This window comes from Manis javanica, chromosome 4 (genome assembly GCF_040802235.1).
Source record: "Manis javanica isolate MJ-LG chromosome 4, MJ_LKY, whole genome shotgun sequence".
Lineage (NCBI taxonomy): Eukaryota > Metazoa > Chordata > Mammalia > Pholidota > Manidae > Manis > Manis javanica.
In genome coordinates this window covers 4022149-4037911 of record NC_133159.1, presented here as the reverse complement: position 1 = coordinate 4037911, position 15763 = coordinate 4022149, and positions in this window count along the sequence as shown.

Genomic DNA, 15763 nt, shown 5'->3' with positions numbered 1-15763 from the left:
TAAGTTATTGTTCCTCTGAATTGCTTTTGCACATCTGTTGAATATAAGTTGGGCATATTTATGTGGGCCTGAATCTGGGTTCTCTATTCTGTTCAGTTGATCTATGTACCTACCCTTCACCAATACCACATGCTCTGGATTATTGTGGTTGTGTAACAAGATTTGAAATTGGGTAGATGGATCCCTCCTATTTTATTCTCCTTTTTCAAAAATGTTTTGGCTATTCTGGCCCCTTTGCTTCTCCAAATGCATTTTAGAATTATCTTGTCTGTATCTACAAAAAATTGTGCTGGAATTATGATAGGAGTTGTGTTAAGCCTGTCTATCCATTTTGGGAAATCAGGAGAAATGACATCTTGAACTGAATGATATCTCTGTTGAGTCTTTGAATCCATGAATATGGTATGTCTCCCCATTTACTTAGATTTTGATTTCTTTCATCAGAATTATGTAGTTTTCAGCATTCAAGTCCTATAAATATTTTGTTAGATTTACAATTCAGTATTTAGTTTTTTAAACGTGATGATAAATGGTACTGTATTTTAAATTTCATTATCCATGAGTTTATTGTCAGGATATACAAACCATTCAGTCCCACACCGTTAAGTGACAACCTTAGCTGAAGGTTTTTTTTGTAGATGTTCTATATCAAGTTTAGGAAGTTCACCTCTGTTCCATTTTTTGGGAAGAGTTTTATCATGAATGGGCATAGATTTTGACATATACTTTTTATGCATCGGTTGACATGCTGGTGTGATTTTTTTTTTTTTTAGCCTATATATGGTGGATTCCATTGATTGGTTTTCAAATATTGAACCAGCCTTACATTCCTGGAATAAATCCTACTTGGTTGTGGTGTGTAATTCTTTTTATATTTCTGAGTTCTATTTGCTAATATTCTGTTAAGAATTTTTGTGTCTGTCTTCATGAGGGATATAGGTCTGTAGCTTTTCTTTCTTCAACTGTCTTTGTCTGGTTTTAGTACCAGGAGAACACTAACTTCATGCAATGAATTGGGAATTGTTCCTTTCTTTTCTATTTTCTGTAAGAGATTGTGTGTAATTGGCATTGATTCTTCTTTAAATGTTTGGTAGAATTCTCCAGTAAAATGGAGCAATCTTTTTTGGGAACTTGTAAATGAAAAATTCAATTTCTTCAGTAGTTACAGAGCTACTAAATTACTTTATTGCTTACTGGGCAGTTGTTTGTACTTGTCAAGGATGTGGTGTACTTAGAGCTGTCAAATTTATGTGTGTAGAGTTGTCCATAGTTACACTTTTGATACCTACAGGTCCTGGAGTGATTCCCTGTTTTGTTCTTCATATTGGCAATTTGTGTCTTTTATATTTCTTTTATTTTTCAGTCTTATTAGAGGTTTGCCAGTTTTTGTGATTATTTTCAAAGACCAGCTCTTAATTTCACTGATATTCTATATTGTTTTTCTGGTTTCAAGTTAATTGATTTCTGCTCCTCTGTTGATTATTTCTCCCCTTCTGCTTATTTTGGTTTTATTTTCTTCTTTTCTAGGTTCTTGAGCAGGAACCTAGTAATTGATTTGAGATTGCTTCTTTCCTATTGCGTTTTTAGCACCACAAAATTCACTCTCAACTCTGCCTTAGCAGTGTGGGTATGTTGTGTGTTTTTATTTTTGAGTGTATTTTCAATTTCCCTTGACATTTCCTCCTTGACCCAGAGAAGGGTGATCAGTCTCCGAGGCTTTGATATTTGTCACATTATTTTTCTCTTACAGATATTTAGTGTGATTCCACTGTGGTCAGAGAATACACTCTGTATAATTTCAATTATTTATAATTTTAGAAATTTGTTTTATGGCCAAGGATATGGTCAATATTCCATGGGCATTTGAAAAAAAATGTTATGTCACTGTCAGGGTGGAATGTTCTGTTGATTAGGTTTGTGTTGATTGATGGGGTTACTGAGTTCTTGATCTTTGCTCATTTTGCTATTTTTGTTTCATCAATTATTGAAATAGGGATGTTGAAGTCTCCAACTGTACTTGTGGGTTTGTCCGTTTCTCCTTTCAGATCTATCAGTTTTTGCTTTACATATTTTGCAGCTTTGTTGTTTATTCCATACACATTTAAAATTGCCATGTCTTCTTGGTGGCCTGACCCTTTTGTCGTTATATAATGTCCTCTTCCGTCGCTGGTAATTGTCTTCGCTCTGATGTTTGCTTTAACTGATGCTAATATGGCCACTTCTGCTTTCATTTGATTAATGTGTCCATGACATGTCCTTTCCCATCCTTTGACTTTATGCCAATATTGTTATATTTAAAGTGAGTTTCTTGTAGACAGCATCTAGTTGAGCCATGTTTTACATCTACTCTGCCAATCTCTGTCTTTTAATTGCTATGCTTAATGTAATTATGTATGTTACATCTTAAATACCATATTTTATTTTTCAATTTCGTGTGTTCTCTCTGCTTCTCATTTCTGTTTTATTTTCTTTGCCTTCCTCTGGGTCTCTTGAACATTTTCAGAGTTTCATTCTGTTGATTTATAGTAGTTTTGAGTGTATCTCTTTTTATAGTCTTTTTAGTGGTTGCTCTAAATATTGTATTATATATATCTACCATGGTCCTACTAGCTTTGTTATTTCAATAGTTTGAGTGAAGTATAGAAATAGTACCTTGTTTTACATCCTTTTACCATATATTATTTATAATATAATTGTAAATATTTCCTCTATATAAATATAGAACCACATCAAACAGTGTTGTAATTTTTGCTTCAACTATCGAACATAATTAGAAAATTCAGAAGTTGAAAAAAAGCTTATTCTATTTACCCTTTTTTGTTATTATGTCTTTTTGTGCTTTCAATGTTCTAAGGTACATTTTTAAAAATCTTTCCCCTCTGTTTAGAGAAATTCCTTTAGTCATTTTTTGGGGTGGCTCTGTTGGTGACAAATCCTCTTGGCTTCTCTTCATTTTCAGAGTTTCATTCTGTTGATTTATAGTAGTTTTGAGTGTATCTCAAACTTGGCTTCTCTTCATCTGGGAGTTTCCTGACTCCCCTTTATTCCTGAGCTATTTCCATCGGTTATAAAGTTCTGGTGGACAATTGTTCCTTTCAGGACATGAAAAATATCGGTTTACTTCCTTCCTTCTAGCCTCTGTGGTTTCTAATGAAACATCTGCTCTCCTTCGAATAGTTGTTCTCTGACAGGTAAAACGTATTTTCCTCTGTATGCTTTCAAAGTTTTTCTTTGTCTTTGATTTTCAGAAGTTTAATTATCATGTATCTTGTATCTTGGCATTATTATGCATCAATTTGGCTGAATCATGATGCCCAAATATGTGGTCAAACATTATTCTGGATGTTTCTGTGATGGTGTTTATGGATGAGATTAACATTTAAATCAGTGGACTGTGAGGGAAGCAGATTGCCTGCATAAAGTGGCTGGGCCTCGTCCAATCAGTTGGAGGCTTGAATAGAGCAAAAGACTGACCTCCCCAAGAAAGAGAATTGCAGCAGTGCCTTTGGACTTGACCTGCAGCACTGGCTCTTCCCTGGGTCTCCAGTCATTTAACACTTGCTGTGGTCCAGGACTGTTACAGATGCTGGGAACAGAGTGAGGGGCAAGGTGGAGATGCCCAGCCTTGCATGGGACAGAGGAAAGAAAGACGCCATGAAATACTAATGGTTGGTGTCAGGAAGAAAATAAACCTGGGTTTGATTGTGGAGAGGGTTGGGGGGACAGAACAGAGGTCAGTGAGCAGGGTAGGCTTACCGGAGGGGGTGGCATTTAAGCTGGAGGGAGGGAGGAGCTCTTTGCACAAAGAATCTGGAGAATAACGTTCCAGGCGTAGGGACAGCAAATGCAAAGGTCCTCAGGCAGGAATGAGCTTGGGGTATGGAGGAAGCAAGGTGGGGTCAGTGTGGCTGGAGCTGAGTCCGGGAGGGAGAGGGAGGGACAGAGTGAGGTCGCAGAGATCACAAACCACGGGAGGGAACTTTCCCTGAATAGGAGGGGAACCCATGGAGGTTTTGGAGCAGGGCAGCCATTTCTGAGGATGGTGCAGTGAGGGAGCGACGTGGTGGGCGGGGAGGCCGGGGAAGGAAGGGCCCGTGTTGCATGGCGTCGAGCCCTGTCGGGAGGTGGCAGGCCCAGGAGAGAGGGGTGGGGGGCCGCGGCAACAAGAGGCAGACACGGGATGCGTTTTGGAGATGGAGGGATCGGCCTGGCAAACTCTGCTGAAGACCTTTAGAGCTTTTCACACATTAAAAAAACAAAATAAAGCCCTAAAATAAAAACAGGCAAACCACTCGCTGCCTTTCTGAAGAGTGATGTATTCCTGCGTCCTGGTGGGTAGAACTTGTTAGAAAAAGAACACAATTCAACTGAGTGAATGTGAAGCTCTAACCGGCCTTACTCAGCAATTCATGGTCAGCGGCATGTGCAGAACGGAAGGCTTTTACGGGCAGAAGGGGGGGAGGAGAGCGGATCGTTTCGGGCAGCGCCACCTTCCTCTGGGGGACAGAAGGGTCTGTCACAGGGAACACCCCCTAGGGCTCATCAGGCTCCCTGGTTATGGCTACGTTCCCGGGAGAGGCTGAAACTGAATTAAGTCAGGCATTAAATCTTGGTTGGCTGATGTGGGGCTTGGAACAAGTGACTCCGTGTGGGGCCTGTTGTTTCTTTTTACCCCATTCTGATCAGACTGCAACTGAGAGGTGTGATCGACATCCAAGGTATTAGTGACACCCTCCGCTACCGCTCTGGGGGTCTTGCAGTTTTTATTGCTCTTCTGTGTGGTATTCACAGGCCACGGTGTCAGATGTCCTTTTTTCCCCAGTCGGTCAGACTCTTCATTCCCTTCTTGACGCTCTAGTCTTAAGGAGATCATTTGCTTGGCGTTAGTGGCTGTGAGCACGCTGAGAGCTCTGGAGAGAAACAGCACACCAGGGAGATTACTGTGCTCATTACACGCAGGCTGATTCCCGGTGTCTGGAGTGCACCTCACAGCTCTGGCTCCCCAAGACCACAGCAATCAAGATCAAGGGAGTCAAAGAAAGATGCTGCTGAGAGAGCCAACCTTTCTTAAAGCCAAGTGGCTTGATCACTGATCTTACGTAACTGAGTTTCAACTTGCCCAGAAGTGTTAATTCAGGTGTAGCAGGTGGTGTGGGGTCCTGACAGAGGAAGCGGACCCTGAATTCTGAGCACCTCCCGGCAATGCCCGTTTGAATGTGTGGCTCAGGACTGGAAAGGTGACATGCCTGGGGGGCTAGTAAAAAAATTTTAAGGGTCTGTAGACCACACAGGTGGTTTAATTCCAATTACCATCGCCTCATGTTCCTTTATTTGCATGGGGCCTGTGTGGAGAGTTCCCCGGACTTGAGGTTGTTCACCAGAGACAGGGAAATGGACCAGAGGGTTTCTAGTATCACAGGCAGGTCAGAGCTGTTTTAATGATGAATTCAGCAGTCTGAAAGCATGCTCCCCTTAGCAATGGCCCGGGAGATAAGGATGATGGTGTCGTTTTCCCAGGTCACTGCCAGAGTCAAAGGAAGAAAAGAAGGAAGGGCTTCATGTGAGGTGAAGTAGGTAGTCCTGCTCTGGCATCTTGGGGGGAAGCAGCGTACCTCCCTGCCGGCTACTCGTCTTCCGCACCCATTTGATTTGGAGGCTCCAGCACTTGCACAGGACCAGATGTCAGGTGGGGCCTTCTCCATCTGTGAGATGTGAACTCGAGGCTCAAGTCCCTGAAGTTTGGCTGCCATCGGGGTAGTGGAGGGGACCTGGTTCAGTCTTTTCCAAGGAGATTCAAGGGCATTCTTTGTTTTTACTGATTCCGTATCAGAAGTGTGGGAGAAAATTGGAAATGTTAGTCTGGAGTGTCACAGCCAGGCATTTGAAGATACTGGAACTCAGGCAGTCTAGTCTACAGGTATAACAAAACCTCAAAAGACAATGAACAGGATTGGAATCTAATATAGACAAAGGTGCAAATGTAGTTTTTCTTTCTACGATTATCCCCACTTTTTTCTATTCTCAAAGATGGTCACTGTGAAACTAATTTATTTGCTTTAGACCCGGCCTGATTATTTACATAAGTGCAGCAAGGATAGTGATCAACAACACACACTCTTTTTGGAATCTTGTAAGCAAAGTGCCAAGACGATTTTTCCGAGGAGCTTTATTTGGTCTGTAAAGTCAACCTTAGTTCTTTAGAGCTATCAGATCATATTCGATTCTATATGCATCTCTCTGAAATATCACATTCCAGTCAAAGCCTTAGTAATATAATCAATGTTTCCAATTGTGTCCTGTTATGAGGAGGACAGATTCTTACAGAACCTATGTAAATAGTTAACTATTTTGCCTTGAAAAGAACACTCTAGAGTCTCTGAATTCCAGAGGGATCAGGTACGGTCAAAAGGTGCTTCATGTTTGTTTACAAAAGTGCAGTTTACCGAACTGTAAGTCAGAGATAACCAAAGAGAAAAAGTTCCCTCAAATCTGGCAAAGCAAAACATTAAAGAACCAGCAATGTTTCAAACAAAAATGTCATAAGAATAATAATCCTCCTCCTTAGGTTTATTGAGTCCCATGTAAATAATCCTTGCTCTGCTTGAATCCGGTTTTACTGTTAGTTCTGGAGATTCTTACCCAGTTTGGTTTTATGATTTTAAAGTTGGCAGAAACCTGTCTTTGTCAAAGTTCTTTCTGTGAATCTCCTTGAAGATGAAGCACTTTTGTAGGAACACTTTTGCAAAAGTATCAGAGGAAACCGATGACTGTAAATGACAAAAGACTTTAAAATATGGCTGTGGTTAGAGATCAGAGTTCACTGTAATGCAATTGACAAGGAAATTTGCTTATTTTTGTGACAGGCAATATTTCAAGATAGGAACTAGAATTATGACTGATAACACTATACTAGTTTCATACTGTTTCTAGAACACTTACATTAATAACAGATATCCACACAAGTATAACCTGGGAAGATTTAGCATCACTTACTTCACAACATTTCCCACTTAGTTTAACAAATAAAATAGGCCTGATTTGGGTAACATCTCTCTTTTAATAAGGAGAGAGAACAAATCTTTTGAGATGTTCCAGAGACCCTCTGAAAAATCTCAAAGTTAGTTCAAGGTCAAAAACACTTCATTTAGAATTTGATGTTGGGAAGTTTGTCAAAAATATCAAAAGTTTTTAAAATACTTTGTCAAATAAGATTATAGACAACTGTGAAACAATACTTAGTCATCCACTTAAACCATGGTTATAGTTAGAATTTATAGGCAAATACAGAACATTAAATAGTTGTAAAAAAATCCTTAGGTCTTTTAATAAAGAAGATTTCACTTTCTTAATTAAAGACGTAAGACAGGATAGGAAATTATTTTGATAAAATACAATATTTTCTTGTTTTCAAGGCAGGTTACTTTAAAAGGTAAAGAAAAATATCTTTTTATAATCTCTTGTAAGAGCAGACCAATAGTCCAAGAAAACTGTCCTTTTAATAGAGAGAAAACCAAATTTTAATTTTGCAACAGCTTACTTTTAATATTAAAATTATTTCACACAATTAAGTTAATTCTATTCTTAGCCAGTCCTGACCATGTGTAAAATTCCTCTCTAAAGGCCTTTTCCCCCATAATCCTTCTACAGTTTTCAGAATTTTTCAAATTTGTCCAGTGTCTTTCCTCTTTCTCATTTAAAAATAACTAGCCTCTTTTTAGGACAAAATTACCTTCTTTTTCCACAACAAAAATACAAAATTTCTTTTACTGAAAACACGCATCCTTCTTTCCTTGTATTTGGAGATGTTTCCCCTATTATTTCTAGTAGTTTTAATCACATATATTAGAATTTCAAAATCCTTGAAAACCTTAATTTTTAGTAAGAATAAGGAAGTAAATAATTGTGAATTGTCTTTCACATTAATAGACTGTAGTGCGGCAAATTTATAAATAATTTTTATACTTTCCAGAAATATATGCTTTCTCATAGTAAAGTTTTTAGCATGGCGTGAAACATGTTTACTAATAAGTTCAAATATCTTTAATTCCTAGCAGAAGTGGATAAACCTATGTTCAGTAACTAATGTTTCAGTATTTTGTCTTATTTGGAAATTATGTGGACATTCAATGAATTTAACTTAACTCACCACTTAACTTAGCAAAACTTTAAAGTTTCAGGTTATCAAAGATCTGAGGAAACCTTTAAAAAATTCATCTAAAATATTTTATCTTCAATACATTTCTTTAATTTACTTGCTCTTAACTATGTTTATTTTACCTAAAAAAATTCATTAGACATTAAGCAGTATCGGTTGTCACCCTGTTATTTTTCTGGCTGACAAATTTTGTAACAGAAATAGTGTGAACTTACTTGATGAGTAAACCCAGGAAGAATAAAACTATATTTAATGCTGATAACTCAAAACACATGTCTGTCTTAATTAAACTAACAACCTTAAACTACCTTTAATGCGTAATATTTTCCCTGAGAGTCATTTGGGTTACTTTCTATTACATTTCTGAAACTTTAATTGATATAAAAGCTTAATTTCCTTGAAGCCAATTAAATAAAGCTCTTTTACCAATTAATTTTTGCAATACCTCCTAGAGGTAGAAAATACCACACATATATGTTATGACACATGTACAGATGCACATGAGCATACAGACAGCCACAAACAGACCTCATAGTTTCCATTTTCTACAATTTTAACCATGAGATGGGTATTTGTGGAGAAGACACTTAAGTTTTTTTTTTATAATTTTCCTAAGTTTCAGATAAACCTCCCCTCTTTTCTTTTCCCTCTGATAAGAACTACCTCCCTGAAGTTTGTACTTTAAAGAGGTGGCCTAGATTTATATCACAAAGGCACAAGGAAAACGCAAGTTCCTCCAAGAAGGACTGTGTTTGCTAAGGCCAGACTTTACCATAGCTACCGACTTAGAAATACCCAGGGGAGGTTTTAGGATTGCTAGAAGGAATGGGTGGCCTTTGAACTTCCTCTAGAGTTGCATTTCTTCTTTTGTAAAGATTTGTAAGAGAAGGGCAATCGCTTTTTATTCCCCAGGGAATTAGGTTGCAGCCTAAATGACATCACAGGTTGGTCCACCCATCCAACTATATTATTCTTTTTTATTTTATGGGAGAAGATTTCCATCTAAGATGCAAATCAGAAGATTTCCATATTCTGGATTTAGACCTGCTTTTCTTTGGAAATTTTTTAGTAAATCCTCCTGCAAAGGCTTTAGAAGGGTTTTCTTTTCCTCAGGGTGCATACTTTTATTTTACCTTAAGGGAAGGGACCTAAAAAAAATTCCCATCAGTCTCTGAATATCAGCTTCCAGTTTCTGACCACAGAGCTGCTTAACAATCCTTTTAAATATCTAGTCAATTTTCAGCTGGGACAAACAGTAAATATTTCTGGCAGTATTGAATAACCCCTTGGATATAAGAGGCATCGCCAAAGAGAGCGCAAAATATAGTTTATTTTCTTCTCTTTATAGGGCACAGCAGACAGAGACCTGGGAGATCTGACTCTGGTAAGAATTCTCAGTCTTGGCCAGCTTCGGCCAGTGTTCCCAGGATCCCATCTGCAGGCTCCAAGTTGGGTTTAGAGCAAGTTGGGTGTAGCTCTGGCATCTACCAGAATTTGGCAAGGTTTTTCATTAATTTTAATTTTAGTTTCCCTATGGCTGTTTAAGGGAATAGTAATAGCAGTTTAGCAGAAAATTCCTTAGAGTCTCATCAACTCTGGGAGGAGCCCCTAAGGAGGCGTCTGTAAGGCACTAACTTGGCAGACTTTTGTTTACGGGCATCTGTTCTCTTTATACTGGAAGAAAATTAAGACAGGATTCCTACAATGAGTGCTCAACAAAGGAGGATGGAGGGCAGCGGGAGGAGTCACGTGGGTCCTGGAGTCTTGTTTCAGGAACTCCTCGTGTTCTTGTTTATTGGCCTTTTGCAACGAATCTTTTAATGAAGCTATTTTGGATTTTTTTTGAAGCATTTTGGAAGCTTTTGCATACCATTTGAAATAGATATCCCATTCTGTTTGTTTAAACCAGGAACCCTTACTTTCATGCGCACTTTTATCTTATCTAATTGTAATGTTCCCTCTAATGGCTATTTTAATTATGGTTTGTTTTTAGTAAGATCCTGCCATTTTTGCAGATACTTATAGCTTTCTGGACCTTAGTTCTTAGGCATAAAATGGGCAGGTATGCTGGAAAGTGGCATCTCAACTCTTTAGACTATAAAAACCTAATGTTTATTATTACTGATTTATTTAGCTAAGGCTTTGGATCTCTTGGAGGCAAGCTAATACCTCAGAGGGACCTTCTGTGGGGTTGGGGATTGTGCGCTGTTTTACAGTGTACCTCGTTGCATGGAGATATTCTTGAGGTTGGCGGTGACCTAGTGTCAGTTTAACCCATTCTTTGACTCACTTATCCTAGCACACGAATTTTTGGGTTGGGTGGAAAGCACTATGACAGGTTTTAAATGCTCGATCCATGCCCACAAACTTTGCAGCTTTTTGGCTTCTAAGATTCCCACTTGCAATTACCTTTACTTAACACAAAATTTTATTCACCCAAAGCCTCACGCCTCCAAAAGTTTGCAATGTGGAATCTAGGGACTGGGGAAAGGATTGAACCATCAGACCTCAACAAATGGGTACTACAGATGGGGGGAGCGCCACGTAACTGGGGAGCTGTGAGCTGCCACTGGGAGTCCCCATGTGGATCTTGGGAGAGAATCAAGGGCTGGGGTTTCCAACCAAATGGGGAACTGTAGAAAGCTGATTGGGCTGGGAGCTTGACACACAGAGGGGAGCTCAGAGCTAAGAGAAACTCACCTATGGTCCTTGGAAATGAAGAGAAATAGTGAACTCAAATGGTTCTGGGTGCCACATTTCTAGTTGTCCCAGAAGTTCATTTTGTATCCCACTGCTGCCACCAAATCTGTTAAAAAATTCAACATAGTAGATTTGAAGATCTAATTGGCTTTATTCAATGATAGATGGCAGCAACCTCACCAGCAGGAGAAAGGAGCTCTGAGGAGCTATATAGAATGGAAGGTTTTTAAAGGCAGAATGGGGAAGAGAGCAGATTGTGTCAGGCAAGGTCCCCTTCCTTTAGGAGTCAGGATCATCTATCAAGCAGGTCACCCCATAGTGTGGACCAGGAAATCCTAACTGCCTGGTTAAGATGACATTCCCGGGAGGGGCTCAAACTGCAATGAGGTTAGGTAGTAAGTCTTGGTTTGCTGATATGGTGCCTGGCAAAAGTGACTCCATTTGCACTCTACTGTTTCTTTTTTAACAAACAGAATTTTTCTTATTTTCCTTTCCCACCCACTCTTATTTCCTCACCCCTTGGAGGGCCTCACTGTCCCAGTGCTGTGATTCTCTCTGCGGCACTGTATCTGCATGGGGTGCTGTGCAGGGGGGCAGCATTGCCCCCTCTGGGTGGCTCCTTCCTTGTTAGTGCCGGCTGCAGGGGTGGGACACACCCAGGCCACACTGAGCCTTAGTGTGTGGCTCCCCAGTGTTCTGCGTGCAAGGTGGCAGGGCCCAGAAGTGGCAGACTGCGGCTTTGATCTCAGCTACCCAGAGCTGGACCCTCAAGCCCCTGCGTGGGGGGTTCTGATCCCTTCTGCTCAGAGCAGCCCTCCTGCATTCTGTGTTAGAAGGGAGAGGTGACCTGTGCATGGAGCTTACCACAGGGCGAGGGGAAGTGCCCCTGACTTTATCCAACTGAGCTTCATTGTGAAGAAGGGAGAGTGAACTAGATTCACAAGGACCTGATCCTGGCTTTTCTGTTGATCAGCTCAGCAGTTTTCTCCTACAACAGGGGAATAGTAAGAATACTTACGGCATTATTATGAGATCAATTGAAACAACACATGTAAGGCATTTCACAAGAGGTATGGTCAAAATAGTTCCCTTTGCTGGGGAAGTAAAAAAGTTTTAAATGCAATTATAATATCTGGAAAACAAGGGCTTATCTCTTCAAGTGCAAAATCATGGAAAACATTGTTGAGAGAAATCTTTCTGAGATCCATCAGGTGGTTCCAGCCTAAGGTGCAGCATCCTTGGCTGGCCATACCAGGCTCCCAGTGCCCACTGGGCTGGGGGTAATGATGCCCTGACGATGGGGTGGTGGTGACGGCTGGTGGTGAGGATTAGGTCATGGCTTGGAGACCTAGGCTGCTGGGTCCTACCCTCCTCCTTGCCCCGCACCGGGTCCCTCCTGGTGTGTGTGGAGTTCTCTCTGCTCAGAAGCAGCAGTAAGGACAGAGCCTGCGGGGACAGAGTGCATGGCTGGCCTGCTCTGTTTGGCCATCAGAGCTCTGCCCTGTGAGTATGCGGGAGGCGGGTGCTGCGCTCTGTTCCTGCCCAGGGTTGTCTGTGGAAATACGTGTGTATAGTAAATGCCTGACCATAAGCTTTTTTGATTATGATGTAAATGAGTGACCTTAAGCTTTTGATGACAGAGCATCCATTTCAAAGACATTCTTGTGGCATGAACACATTGTCAGCCAAAGAGCCAGACTGCCCGCCTAAAGATTTCCCCTTCCTGACAGCGTGGGGTGACCTAGGTAACTCACCACTGGGTGACCACTGGTGATGTCTCCTTCTGCTGCTTTAACTCTGCTCTGTGTTTTAAATCACCAATAAAGGGTGAGTCTGAGAAGCCTTAGGTCCCCACCCTCGACCCCAATAAAGGCAGAACCCAGGTCAGCTCTCTCTCTACCTGTGACCTTGCCGCGTGGTCCTGGCCGTGTCATGTACCCTCCAGGACCCATGAGTAATAAACGTTGATTTTTCAGAGTTCCCTGAAGGCTGTTGAAAAGGTGTTCTTGAAGTCATAATAAGAACCACACGGGCTGGTCCAGCTGCAACACTGGCCCTGAAGGGAGAAATGTCTGGGGGGTTCACCCCGTAGTAAAGGTCTAGGTGAGTGTCCCCAGTCATTCGTAGCTGATAGCTTTACTACTGATAGGTGGAGACCAACATAAAACAGTATATATATTTATTTTTAATTTTTTAAGAATAATGTGAGATACACAGAAAGTTGCAAAGACAATGCACAGAATTCCCACAGACCTCTGCCTCAGCTTCCCCCACTTAGCACCTTCACGTTTATAGGGCACATTTGGTACAATTGAAGTGCCAGTGTTGATGTGCTATTATTGGCTAAACACACAAAATTTCGATTTCGCTAGTTCTCACCCCGCGTCCTTTCTCTGCCACGGGAGCACCTCCCTAGACACTCCATGCCGTGGTGTGGTCAGGTCAGCTCAGATTTCCCTCGTCTTTGATGGCCTTGACAGTTTTGAGGAGTCCCAGCTGGGTGTTTTGCTGGTTGTCCCTCCACTGGGATTTGTCTGGTGTTTCTCTCATGGTCCGACTGGGGTGATGGGTTCTTAGGAGAACCTCGGAGGTGCAGTCCACACTCATGGCCTCGTATCAGGGGTTCCTGCTGGCAACGTGGCTTACCACTGTTGATGTGACCCCGACACTGGCTGAGTCCGTCATTCTTCTCCCCTGGAAAGTCACTCCTGTTCCCCTGCCCATACTGTGCCCTCTGGAAGCAAGTCACTGCACAGCACACACTTCTGGGGTGGGGGTCATTCTCCTCCTCCTTGAGGGGGAATACCTACATCAATTGCTTGAAATTCTTCTGTATGGGAAATTTGTCTGTTCTTACACATTTATTTATATCAGCATGGAATCATGCATTTTTTCTTATACTTTGAGGTACATTTATATTGTTGCTCAAATTGTTCCAGCTTTGGCTATTGAACAGTCTTCCAGCCGGAGCCGGCTCCCACATCCCTTTGACATACCCCCTTTATTATTATTATTTTTTGAGCACTTTCTTGTTTTCTGGCAGTTCAAGATGTTGCAGGCTCACCTGGTGTAGTTCCTGGCCCAGCCTTGGAATCAGCCGTTTGTCTAAGGAGCCCTGGGTCCTGTCTTTGGAGAGTGGCATTTAGAAGCCGGGATCTGGGTGCTGGGTGTGCTCACTGCTGCTGGGATCTCACTGCTTTGAGGCTGTCTCAGTGGACAGAGCTGGGAAACAAATGCATGTTTAAGAACAGAAAGGTGTTCTGAGACCCATTGCCAGTGTGTGTGTGTATCTGTGTATCCCCACACATCCAAGGAATTCTCTGTGGCACCAGCTGGGTGCCCTACATTTCAACTAAATTCTGACACTATCTGCCACAAGATAGCATCTGATCACACAGGCTAATGGCTCAGTCTTCCAAGACTGGCCCCCTCGTCCCCACGTCAGACACCAGTCACAAGTCCAGGCTGTTACCTGTGCTTCTGACCAACTGGCTATGGATCAGAAGTTCCCATGATGCTTTCCTTGGGTTTGATTAATTTGCTAGAGCAGCTCACAGGACTCAGAGAAACATTTTACTTAGTGGATTACTGGTTTATTATACAAGAATACAACTCGGGAACAGCCAGGTGGAATAGAGGTACAGGGAAGGGACATGGAGCAAGGAGCTCCCCTGCATTCTCCAGGATTCCACTCCCCGTATGTTCATCAGCCTGGAAGCAATCTGAACTCACTCCTTTTGGGGTTCTTTGGAGGCTTCATTACCTAGGCACAATTGATTAGTTCGCTGTCCATTGACAATCAATTTCTTCTCCCGAGGTCAGGGGCTGGGCGTGGGGGGATGGAAAATTCCAACCTTCTAATCACATGGTCGGTTAGAAATGTTAGGTAGAAAGGTAGACATGAGCAACTGGAAGATAAGGCTCAAAGGAGAAGCCTCCCAGATAAGGTTCAAAGGAACCCCCCCCCAACTCTGCCCAGGCAGGGGGTCCCATGTGAAGACAACAAAGGCTTTGTAGGGAGACAACTTCCTCCTCAGCCAGATCCCAGTGGAGGCACAACTGAACAGAACTAAGAACTACCCAAACCACATCAGCCTGGGGAAAGGACATGCTCGCTGAGAGGGGTGGCTGGGGGAGACAGAAGTGTGAACCAAACAACCCCGCCTTGTCAGTCAAAGACCTGCCTCCTGGACAGAAGGTAATACACAAGCCTCTGGCCTAACAGATGGAGGTCTTTGTCTACCCGGACTCTGGCCCACTCCCCCCTTGGAGTGCATTCAAATAAAACATTCACTCTGCACCAGTGTGTGTCTCTGCCTTCCAGTTCTTTGTTGTAGCAGGGATAGGGACTTAGGAGAATGAACGCAACCCAGAATACTCCTCACAACCAGCGTCCATCCTTGGGTAGGGCCCAAAAGTCGCCTCATCCCTTAGGAAGTTCTAAGGGTCCTGGGAGCTCTGTGCCAGAAACAGAGATGAAGATTAAATATGTATTGCTTACTATAAATCACACATTACCTGTCATCTTTTTATACACACATTATCTATCATGTTATACACATATTACCTATCCAGCCATCTGTATTTATATTAAGGTAAACATGAATTCATACTGATATCTCCAGCCCTAATCTGCCACTTGCATTATTCTAAACCCCTCCCCTTCCTTATCTGTAAACTTCTCTCCCACAGTGGGAAAGCTGGCCCCACCATCCCCCGCCCATTTACTTGTTTATTCAATCCTAGCATGCAGTTGACCCTTGAACTACACAGGGGTTAGGGGAGCTGACTCCCTGTGCAGTTGAAAATCCACATATAACTTTTGACTCTTTCACAACTTAACTACTAATATCCTACTGTTGACTGAAGCCTTACTGGTAACACAAACAGTCGATTAACATATTTTTT